At 40.2% G+C, this 10,623-nt stretch overlaps 1 long non-coding RNA gene across 1 annotated transcript; it reads left to right on the forward strand.

Moving 5' to 3' along the window:
- Positions 1-563: 563 nt before the first annotated feature.
- Positions 564-2,343, forward strand: LOC133996361 (uncharacterized). Its single transcript, XR_009927214.1, has 3 exons — positions 564-595; positions 989-1,158; positions 2,208-2,343. It is a non-coding gene; the product is annotated as an uncharacterized LOC133996361 (long non-coding RNA).
- The last annotated feature ends 8,280 nt before the right edge of the window (positions 2,344-10,623 follow it).

A 10,623-nucleotide genomic window follows, 5' to 3' on the forward strand; every position in this document is an offset into this window, starting at 1 on the left:
TTGTTTTTAAAGACTGTAATAAACCTAGTTTGTCATTTCAGTATGAGGACTTTTGAGATGATTTGTCTCTTTTACATTTACTGTCCAATCTAATCATCTTTCAGGTTTGGAAGTTAAGTTGCATCCTGCTGTGGTGACAGAGGGCCAGAGAGTCACACTGACCTGCAGTACCAGCTGTCCTCTGACTGACAACACAAACTACATTTGGTACCTGAACAGTCGACGTCTGACGGAGCCAGAGAGCCAAAACAAACACCTGGTTCTAGACCCAGTCACCATTCAACATGCAGGAAGCTACTCCTGTGCTGTCAAAACCCACCAAAACATCATCTCTGGTGAAAAGACTCTAACTGTCCAAAGTATAACAGGAACATCAACAGCAGCAGCTGCAGGAGTTGTTGCTGCTCTCCTGGTTATAATGCCACTCGCTGTCTTCTTCTGGATTAGGTGAGAAACACTGAGCTTTGTTTCAGAGTCATGATATTTAAACACTAACCTGACATCATCTATTTGTTTTTATATTCTCATTTCACTAAACAGGAGAAAAAGGTCCTCCAGACATTCTCCTAGACCTGAAACATCAGACAATATGGAGGTAAATAAAATGATTTGAACAAATCTGCTACTTTACATAACATTACATAACATTATTGCATCTTTTTAAATGCTTTTCTTTGTTAAACCATTTTACTATTGTTATTATCATAACCATTATCACCATTATTTATTAACATTTTCAGTGTTGATAATTATCTTGGAGAAACCCTGAATGGGAAAAGTATATTTATTGTTATTAATTTACTTTATAATGAAACTGGAATATAAAGATACCGAATATGTTATTACAGTTACACTCACTTAATATAACATCCAAAACCCCTGTATTATACTTTGAATTGTTTCCTATTACTTTGTTTTGGAGCATCAGCCACAGCTTTAAATACAACATATTGTATACTGTATACTATTTATTTTGTTTCTTCATCAGCTAAACCCTGGTCCTGTGTATGAAAACATCTCAACTCAAAGCACAGAGCAGACTGATCATCACTATGGCAGACTTGACTTCTCTAACACCCAGAGAGATCTCTACTCCACCATCAGCCCCGAGAACAGGAGCAAGACCCCCGTTCTGCTGTCAACTTAAGATCCAACACAGTAAGCATCTCTTCATTACAACTAATCATATTTTAATGAAATAAGAGGTATGTAGCTTAATGAAGCATTGTGTTGGTTTTGATTGAAACACCTTATCAGTCACACACCAATCACAGCCATTCTCACGACAAGGCGGCTCTTTTAAATACGAGTCCCATTACTACACCATTGCTGCTGCTATTGATGGCAAAGCTAGTTTCCAGGTATGATAACTAAAAACTTCTACTGCGTTATTTCATTGCTTATCATCTCTGCTCTCGTCATGTCACTTCTTGAGCTGGATGACTGACCTGTTATGGATGAAGATGTGTCTTTGAAACCCAAAGATGAGAAGGATCAGAAGAAAGGTCAAAAGACAGCAGTACTGTCCATCGTAGCTCCCGTCTGGCAAGAAAAATCGACTCTCTACTGTAATGTCTCTGCTCTTTTGATGGGCAGCTATGAAGAGCTTTTTGAATTTCCGTTGCCAACCTCCAGGACCAGTATGCTCTTCCTGTTGTTAATTTCTACATTCCCAAAGAACTGCCCTCACACTGTTGTAAATGTTAGGTTGGGGCAAATACACCTGCCTCCACTGCTGCTAGAGTCTATGGTTTACTGATGTTTGGCCTATGATTTGAGCTTTTATTGTGCTGCTTCTTTAAGCCCCATAAAATGCAACCCTCCTCCATCAATGCATTGTAGCAGGTATTTATTTTCATTTAAGATCCGTGCTGATCCTTCAGCACGTAACCTGCTTGGAAATCATCATTACCTAAGGTGCACAAACTGGTGTCTCACTTAAGACGGGGTGTTTTCGTTCTTTTATTTAAAGCATTTTTCTCAATGCATTTCATGCTTTCATCAGGTGTTGTGAATATACAACTAGCTCAGACTCTTTTGACCTACAGCACAATCTCACCATTTCTGATTTAACTATAGACACTCACATTTTCACCATCCACCTTTTTAAACATTTAAAAATCAGACAGGAGGAGTAAAGGTTCGTCGATTATCTCTCAAAATAAAACTGCTTTTGTCCTCTATCTTCTATAACCTGGTACCTGAAGTGGCGTCCTCAGGCAAGTCAAGACGAACCCCTGTTCCTGACTGACAGAGGAAGGCTATGTCAAGGTCTTGGTTTACTACACGCCTCCATCTCCTCTGCAAACAATGTGGCCTCCCCTCTGAACTTAACACCTCTCACTCCTTCGACATCGGTGCAACTATCTCTGCATCTGCCTGTTTTCCCGCATCCACTCTAAAAGCCAGGGGTCGCTGGTCTCCAGGCACCTAGGAACATTACGTTGCCTGGGAGTGAATGAAATCATTGCAGCTCAACAAGCTATGAGTGCAAAGACTGAAGGACTCTGTCATCATTTTGTAAATATAAATGTTGTATTTAAAATGGTTGGCTGGGGTTCATTGCTAATATATGTAATATGACCTCTCCTGGGTTGCATGCTTGCATCCCTCTCGCTTCGTGCAGCTGAAGTCTGCAGCATGCTAACTGCTATACATTGATAATTTACACAACAGTAGGATGACCTCTTGCATGCTGTGTCCTAATTCTTCAATGAATTTCGGAGGTCTGCAGCATGCTAACTGCTACCCTTTGTTGCCAATGAGTAATTAGCATTAGAGTTCATAATTTGTACTTCAGTTTTTGTTGTTGTGCTTTCCTTTTTGTATTTTTTAGTTAAGGGCAGTTAAAGCTATACATACATTTTTTGGACATGAATTGAATTGAATTGAAATGGTCACATTGAGTGAATAGTAATGTTAGTGTCTTAGTGTGTTTTTTCTGGAGGGAAAATGTTTCTGATACAACTTGCTATGTTTTCAGTAAGGTACAATTGTATGAAAGTTGAAACACATCTGTATGAAAAGGACATTGGACTAATAATGAAATGGTTAATAATTATTAATAATTACAGGTTTAATTTGAAGATGAAAAAGAAATGTGATTTTTGTTGTTGTTTAATGCTATGTGACATTACAACTAAAACATTTAGTTTTACTTTATTTTTTCTGTATAAAGCTTTAAAGTATATTTAAAACCTGTCTGTCATCATTTTCTTAAAGAAACCTTTCAGATAAAATTGCGTTTTGCGTTGTGGCGATGGGATGACCCTTGTCTCTGTAATGGATTGTACCTTTAAATAACGTTATTTTATATTACACTCTGTGCTTTGAATCAGTTAATGCTTACACAGCAATTAAATTAGAAAACAGGGATCTAATCTTATCCATGCTGAGTTAAATAACACAATGCTGATTTTAAGAGCAAGTGCACAACAGAGAAACAAAACAGTCATGGACAGAACTGAAATCCATAATAATATATTTTATTACCATACCAGTATACACTTCAGTTATTAATCCATACAAAAAAACATAGGAAATTATTTGTAATCTCTAGTTTATGTTGTGCAAGAACCAGTGCAGTATTGTTTCTTTATCCTTCAAGTAAGTTGATAATTCAAGTCTAGAAGTCCAGTTGAAATGAGAACATGTTAAATATTTGTTCATAACACCTTTACGAAAGGTTGTAACAGTCTACAGGGTGCAAGCAAGTTATCAGTGTGTGTGAGGTTATGTTTTAAGTCTGTGTAAATAATCTATAAAAAGGCATGACGATGTGATATAGAGAAGATTAAAGAAAACAGGACCCATTTGGGCCATCCATCCATCCATCTTCTGCCGCTTATCCGGGGTCGGGTCGCGGGGGCAGCAGCCTTAGCAGGGAAACCCAGACTTCCCTCTCCCCAGCCACTTCGTCCAGCTCTTCCCGGGGGATCCCGAGGCGTTCCCAGTCCAGCTGAGAGACATAGTCTCTCCAGCGTGTCCTGGGTCTTCCCCGGGGTCTCCTACCGGTGGGATGTGCCCTGAACACCTCACCTGGGAGGCGTCCGTGAGGCATCCTAACTAGATGCCCGAGCCACCTCAACTGGCTCTTCTCAACGCGGAGGAGCAGCGGGTCTACTCCGAGCTCCTCCCGGATGACCGAGCTTCTCACCCTATCTCTAAGGGAGAGCCCAGCCACCCTACGGAGGAAGCTCATTTCAGCTGCTTGTACCCGCGATCTCGTTCTTTTGGTCACTACCCAAAGCTCATGACCATAGGTGAGGGTAGGAACGAAGATCGACTGGTAAAATGAAAGCTTCACCTTTCGGCTCAGCTCTCTCTTCACCACGACGGATCTGTGCAGAGTCCGCATTACTGCAGACGCCGCACTGATCCACCTGTCGATCTCCCGCTCCATCCTTCCCTCACTCGTCAACAAGATCCCGAGGTACTTGAACTCCTCCACTTGGGGCAGGATCTCATCCCCGACCCGGAGAGTGCACTCCACCCTTTTCCGGCTGAGGACCATGGACTCGGATTTGGAGGTGCTGATTCTCATCCCGGCCGCTTCACACTCGGCGGCGAACCGATCCAGTGAGAGTTGGAGATCACGGTCTGATGAAGCCAACAGGACCACACCATCTGCAAAAAGCAGTGACCCAATCCTGAGGTCACCAAACCGGAACCCCTCAACACCCTGGCTGCGCCTAGAAATCCTGTCCATAAAAATTATGAACAGGATCAGTGACAAAGGGCAGCCCTGGCGAAGCCCAACCCCCACCGGAAACGAGTCCGACTTACTACCAGCTATGCGGACCAAGCTCTGACACCGGTCGTGTCAGAGCGGACGGCCCGTATCAGGGGGTCCGATATGTTGCAGAGTCGTGTCAACCATGACAGCCCCACAACATCCAGGGCCTTGAGGAACTCCGGGTCCCCAGACCCTGCTTCCTTACCGGAAAGTGTGTTGGTGGGATTGAGGAGGTCTTCGAAGTATTCTCTCCAACGATCCACAACGTCCCGAGTCGAGGTCAGCAGCGCACTGTCTCCACCATACACAGTGTTGACGGTGCACTGCTTCCCCCTCCTGAGACGCCGGATGGTGGTCCAGAACCTCTTCGAAGCCGTCCGGAAGTCGTTCTCCATGGCATCACCGAACTCCTCCCATGTCCGGGTTTTTGCGTCAGCGACCGCCGCAGCCGCCCCCCCGCTTGGCCTGCCAGTACCTGCCTGCTGCCTCCGGAGTCCCACAGATTTGGGCCCCAGACACATAAGGCAGAACTGATTCCTCATCACCATCGTCCAAACTCGTTCTTGCAGATTTTGTGATGCTACTTCAGGGTCCTTCTGATATGGCCTTAAGGAATGGGTACATTGTCTTTGTAGCTACTTGGGTAAAAAAAGAAAGAGAAATTATTAACACAATAGAGAGGGGGAGGATGACAGTGAGCTGACGTGACCACAGTCACGGTGTGTGCTGAGTTTAGTTTGACTTGGTTGAAACCACTTCCTTCTACCTTTCCCCTATTTTCACATACTGAAGAAGGGAGAACTCTACACTCTATTTCATTGGTTTATATACAAACACAGTAAACTTGATAAAGTCAGTGATAAGGTCATAAGATGCTACATAACTTTGTCTTTGAATAGGCGATATACTGTCAGTTGTTACCCTGTGTTAGATTTCAGTCTCTTTAATGTTTCCCACATTTGCTATATGAGACATTTGAGTATAAATATGAAAGTCATTAAGCACACCAACACAGACATCGTAGTCTTGATTCAAACACATGGTTCACTAATCTGTCCTGTCTTTGACTCTCCTTTGCTCTCTTATTCTCTTTATCTTTTGCTTTCACATTCCTTTTTGTTCTTACAGCTCCATCTTTGTAGCCTGTTCTCATAATTTTCTTGTGCTTTCAGTTGTCCATCAGCACTTTTGCCAGAGGCTGGAGGATTTCTCTCTTCTCGTACAGGTACATTTGTGTGTAGATTGAAGGGGAAAAAAACAGAATTTATTCAATTTTGGAATAGGGCTGTAATATAACAATGCGGGGAAAGTGAAGGGGTGTGAATACTTTCCGGATGCACTGTATATATTATATATTGCAGACTTTCTGATCCTACTTCAGGGTCTTATGGCCTTAAGGAATATATTAGTACATTGTGTTTGTAGCTACTTGGGTAAAAAAAGAGAGAGAAATTATGAGGGATGTTATAGTTTTATCACAACTAACCAGAACTGGGTTCAAAAACTTGTCACACAACACAATGGAGGGGGAGAATGACAGTAAGCTGACGTGACCACAGTCACGGTGCGTTCTGAGTTTAGTTTGACTTGGTTGAAACCACTTCCTTCTACCTTTCCCCTATTTCACATACTGAAGAAGGGAGAACTCTACACTATATTTCATTGGTTATATACAAACACAGTAAACTTGATAATGTCATAAGATGTTACTTAACTTGTCTTTGAATAGGTGATATACTGTCAGTTGTTACCCTGTGTTAGATTTCAGTTGCTTCAATGTTTCCCACATTTGCTATATGAGATATTTGAGTATTAATATGAAAGTCATTGAGCACACCAACATAGACACTGTAGTCTTAAATTCACACACATGGCTCACTAATCTCCGTTCCTCGTCCAATCACTCCTGTCTTTGAATCCTTTGCTCTCCTATTCTCTTTATCTTTTGCTTTCACATTCATTTTTGTTCTTACAGCTCCATCTTCGTAGCCTGCTCTCATGACTTTCTTGTGCTTTCAGTTGTCCATCAGCACTTTTGCCAGAGACTGGAGGATTTCTCTCTTCTCATACAGGTAAATTTGGGTTTCCCACAGCATGTCCACCAGGATTGCATCACTCACTTCATCCAACATCACCTCCTGAGACAGCTGGGGGCTCAAACTGCACAAAGACAATAAAGAAACAGAACATGAGATATAATAAACCAAGTATTGATACTTGACAAACACAAACTGAAACAAAGTAGATAGGTATGCATCTCAACCTGTAACAATGTGGCTCACTTTAGCTGATTTTAAACCTTGCATGTATGTGATATACTGTCCATGATGTTATAGAGCTGCAGTAATGTCCAGTTTAGGCCAAGAACACTTCTGCTTTCAGAGGGCTGAGAGAACAGATATGACAATAAAATAAAAAACTGAAGTGAAGCAGCAGAGTCACGGTTAGCTGACCTGTGGTAGATGTGTCGATAATTTCACACCAGGATCTCGCTATGTCAACTACACAGCCATCAGAATCTGTACACTGTCCAGTCAGAAAGAGAAGACATTTCAGAATTAGAGACACTTCCTGTAATGTTATGTCTGGTTATCATGTTCAAAACATCAGGAATATTAAAAGGCTTCACAAAAAGTGGAAAAGACAACTCCAGCAGGATAAATTCTCAAAAGGCTCTCAAGTTTTTACTTCATCTGCCTGAATGAGCTCAATCATTTCCTTCATCTACAACATATTATACTATTATTAGTTATATTCTGCAGGCTCTGCAGTGTTTAAGTGACCATGAACTTCTGCAGTTCCAACCACAGCTTCACACTTCAGCAACTTTTGCAATGTTTGAATGAAAATATAAAGTAGTTTAACATTATGATGTCTGGCATGAAAGTCTAACACGCTATAAAAACTCAAAATAACAATAATAATTGTGATGAGATACAGACTAAGAAAATGATGACACCTTCAAATTAAAGTCAGAGGTTTCCTGTTAACTGTGACGTAAAATAACTAATGATAGATTCTGTATTTGAAATTTCATTGGGTAACAATCAGGAAGGAAGTGAATTAGACAGAGCTGCATGATGTTTGTCCGCCAGCCATCCTCTCAGTGACCAACAGTCTATTCTGTCCTCTTAAGCCTTTACTCAGTTCAGGAGTTTTATGAGCTTTCATAAACACAGCAGGTGTGGTAAGGCCATTAAATAAATAATATAATCAACTTTCTGTTTTGAAGCGGAGAGACTACAGCAGCCATGTTGTTGACAGAAGCTGGCTGTGTGTTTATGGGTTTCATTCTGTGCATCTCAGGTATGAATTATTGTTTTTTCACTTCTTGTTTAATGAGCGTAAACATGATATATACTATATGAGATTATTAACTGTAATCTGTAAAAATGTTTCAATTGATTATAGGGGAAAAGAAATGTCCTTAATTAACAATTAATGTACAATTTAAATTATTGTTTCTGTTAAAGATTATAAAAGTTAAAATGTGCACAACTTGAAGAAAACAGCAGATTATACAACAAATGTCCTTCATTAACAATATGTCATTCTAACAATTCTCAGTGATTAGTATTGGAAGAAATTTAAACTTATGAAATGATCTGCGTTTATTTCTGTTAAAGGTGTTCAGGGACAAGAAAATATCATCTGTGCCTTAAAGGGTTCATCAGTGGATCTGCCCTGCTCAGCTCAACATCACACTTCAAGCATGAAATGGTTTACTACACACTATGAGGGCTCCAATTATGTTCTCAAAGAGCTCTCTGCAGATGGAAATCATTCAAAGTATAACATGTCTGAAGAGACTCATCCAACTCTAACAATCAAAGATCTGACAGAGAGTGATAAAAAGGTTTACTGCTGTTCAGAGATTGCAGAAAACCTACACGACTGCTGGGAAAGTGGATTCCTCCTCATTGTTACAGGTACAGTGTTTGTCACTAATCTGTTAATTTAAGAATGAAATCAGTGTATGAACCTTCACGTTATTCACCATCATCTCAGACCTGCAGGTGAAGGTGATTCCTGCCACAGAGGGACAGACAGTATCACTGATTTGCAACACCAGCTGTCCTCTGACTGAAAACCCTGCAGCCTACATCTGGTACAAGAACAGAGAGTTTCTCTATCAGGACTGGTCTCCCTGGTACCAACAGCTGGTCAGCAGTGAGGAAGCAGTCAGATACTCCTGTGCTGTCAAAGGCTACGAGCATCTCAGAGCTCCTGAAGTCTCAGTGGGTGAGTGAAAACATTTGGCCCCTTATATTGTTACAAAAGTTTAGTTAAACACTTCCAAGAACATTTGTATTATTTAAGCTTTGATCCAAATTATAAAGTCTATTAAATACTATAACTAAGTGTTCATCAGTTAAATTATTTAATACTATTTGTTTTTATTCAGATTCTGTCACATCGACCTGCTTTACTGTGACCTACGCTAAAGGAAGAATGTGCTCTGAAAAGCAGACATCAGTGGATGAGTCCTGCTCCATCACATATCCCAGAGGTAAACTTTCTCTAAACATCCACAAACATTTACACAAACACCACTCCTATCACCCACAATTATAATATCTTACCGAAATACTTACTACAATTCAACACATTCTTCTTTTTAGGAGTGACCACGCTTTAAAAAATGTTGTAATCAATATATTATTTTTTATTTAATTCAACATGGCACCTATAAACTGTTGACTAATGTATTTAACATCTCCTAACAGAAGTAGGCCTTCAAAGGACTCTTGCAGATGTGAACGTTACACTGACCTGTACCACCAGCTGTCCACTGGCTGACAACCAAACTGCCTACAGGTGGTACAGGGGCAGAAACTTCATGACGGATGAGAAGAAACAGCTTTCATCAGTTCTCCGCTCCTCTCTTGATACCTTCTCCTGTGCTGTCAAAGATCACGAGGATCTGCACTCTGCTGAAGTCTGTGAGTATAAACCAACTTACAGTCTGTTATAACTTACAATATGAAATTTGTCTTGAAAGTGTGTAATGTTTATTTTTTAGTTATACTGGTTTTGATTCTACTTTATAGTGTTAATGATTAATTATCTGAATAATGATTTAGTCAGTGATGGAGGTGATCTGTTTGTAACCAGTGTGCCTTATTAGAGGTGACATTAACTGACATTAGAAATGTATAAATACATAACTATTTCATTTAAGAGATTTTTCCATAAAGAAAACATAAATTAAAGCTTTAGTATAAATCTAAACTATGTTTTACATTTTTTGCGTAGAGTCATATACAAATATAAAGACGCGTTTTAGTGGCTTTCACATTGTGTGATATTTCCTAATGAAGAATTTGCAGAAAATAACTTCCATCACTGATTTTTTAAGTATTAGACAATCATAATTTTAGCAGATATTTTAGGTGACCTTTCTTTAAATCTTCAATTTATATTTCAGGTACTGATGATAAGAACTGCTGGAGTGTAAATTATATCAGAAGGAGAATCTGTGCCCTGGAAGGCTCTTCAGTGGACATTTCAAGTCAATATTTGTATCCTGTCAACAAGAAGCCCAGATCTAAAGTTTGGTATAAAAAAAAGAGAAGTGGTGAGGAGGAAGCTGTCGAGCCGACTGAGGATGCAGGCCGCATGCAGTATGTTGACAACATGAACAACCAGCACATCCTGAGAATCAACAACCTGAAGAAGAATGACTCAGCAGAATACACATTCAGACTCCAAAAAGATTATGGAGGATCGAAGACTAATCGACTTGGAGTGACTCTGATTGTCTCAGGTAATTTCTGTCTGTGTACTTTTCAATAGAGACTTTGCTGCTTCCTCACCATGTACTGACAGCAGTCAGCAGACTTTACTCATTAATGACTGTACAAGAGATCAAAGGCTGGTTCATGTTT

The sequence above is a fragment of the Scomber scombrus genome, chromosome 2, assembly GCF_963691925.1.
Source record: "Scomber scombrus chromosome 2, fScoSco1.1, whole genome shotgun sequence".
Taxonomy (NCBI): domain Eukaryota; kingdom Metazoa; phylum Chordata; class Actinopteri; order Scombriformes; family Scombridae; genus Scomber; species Scomber scombrus.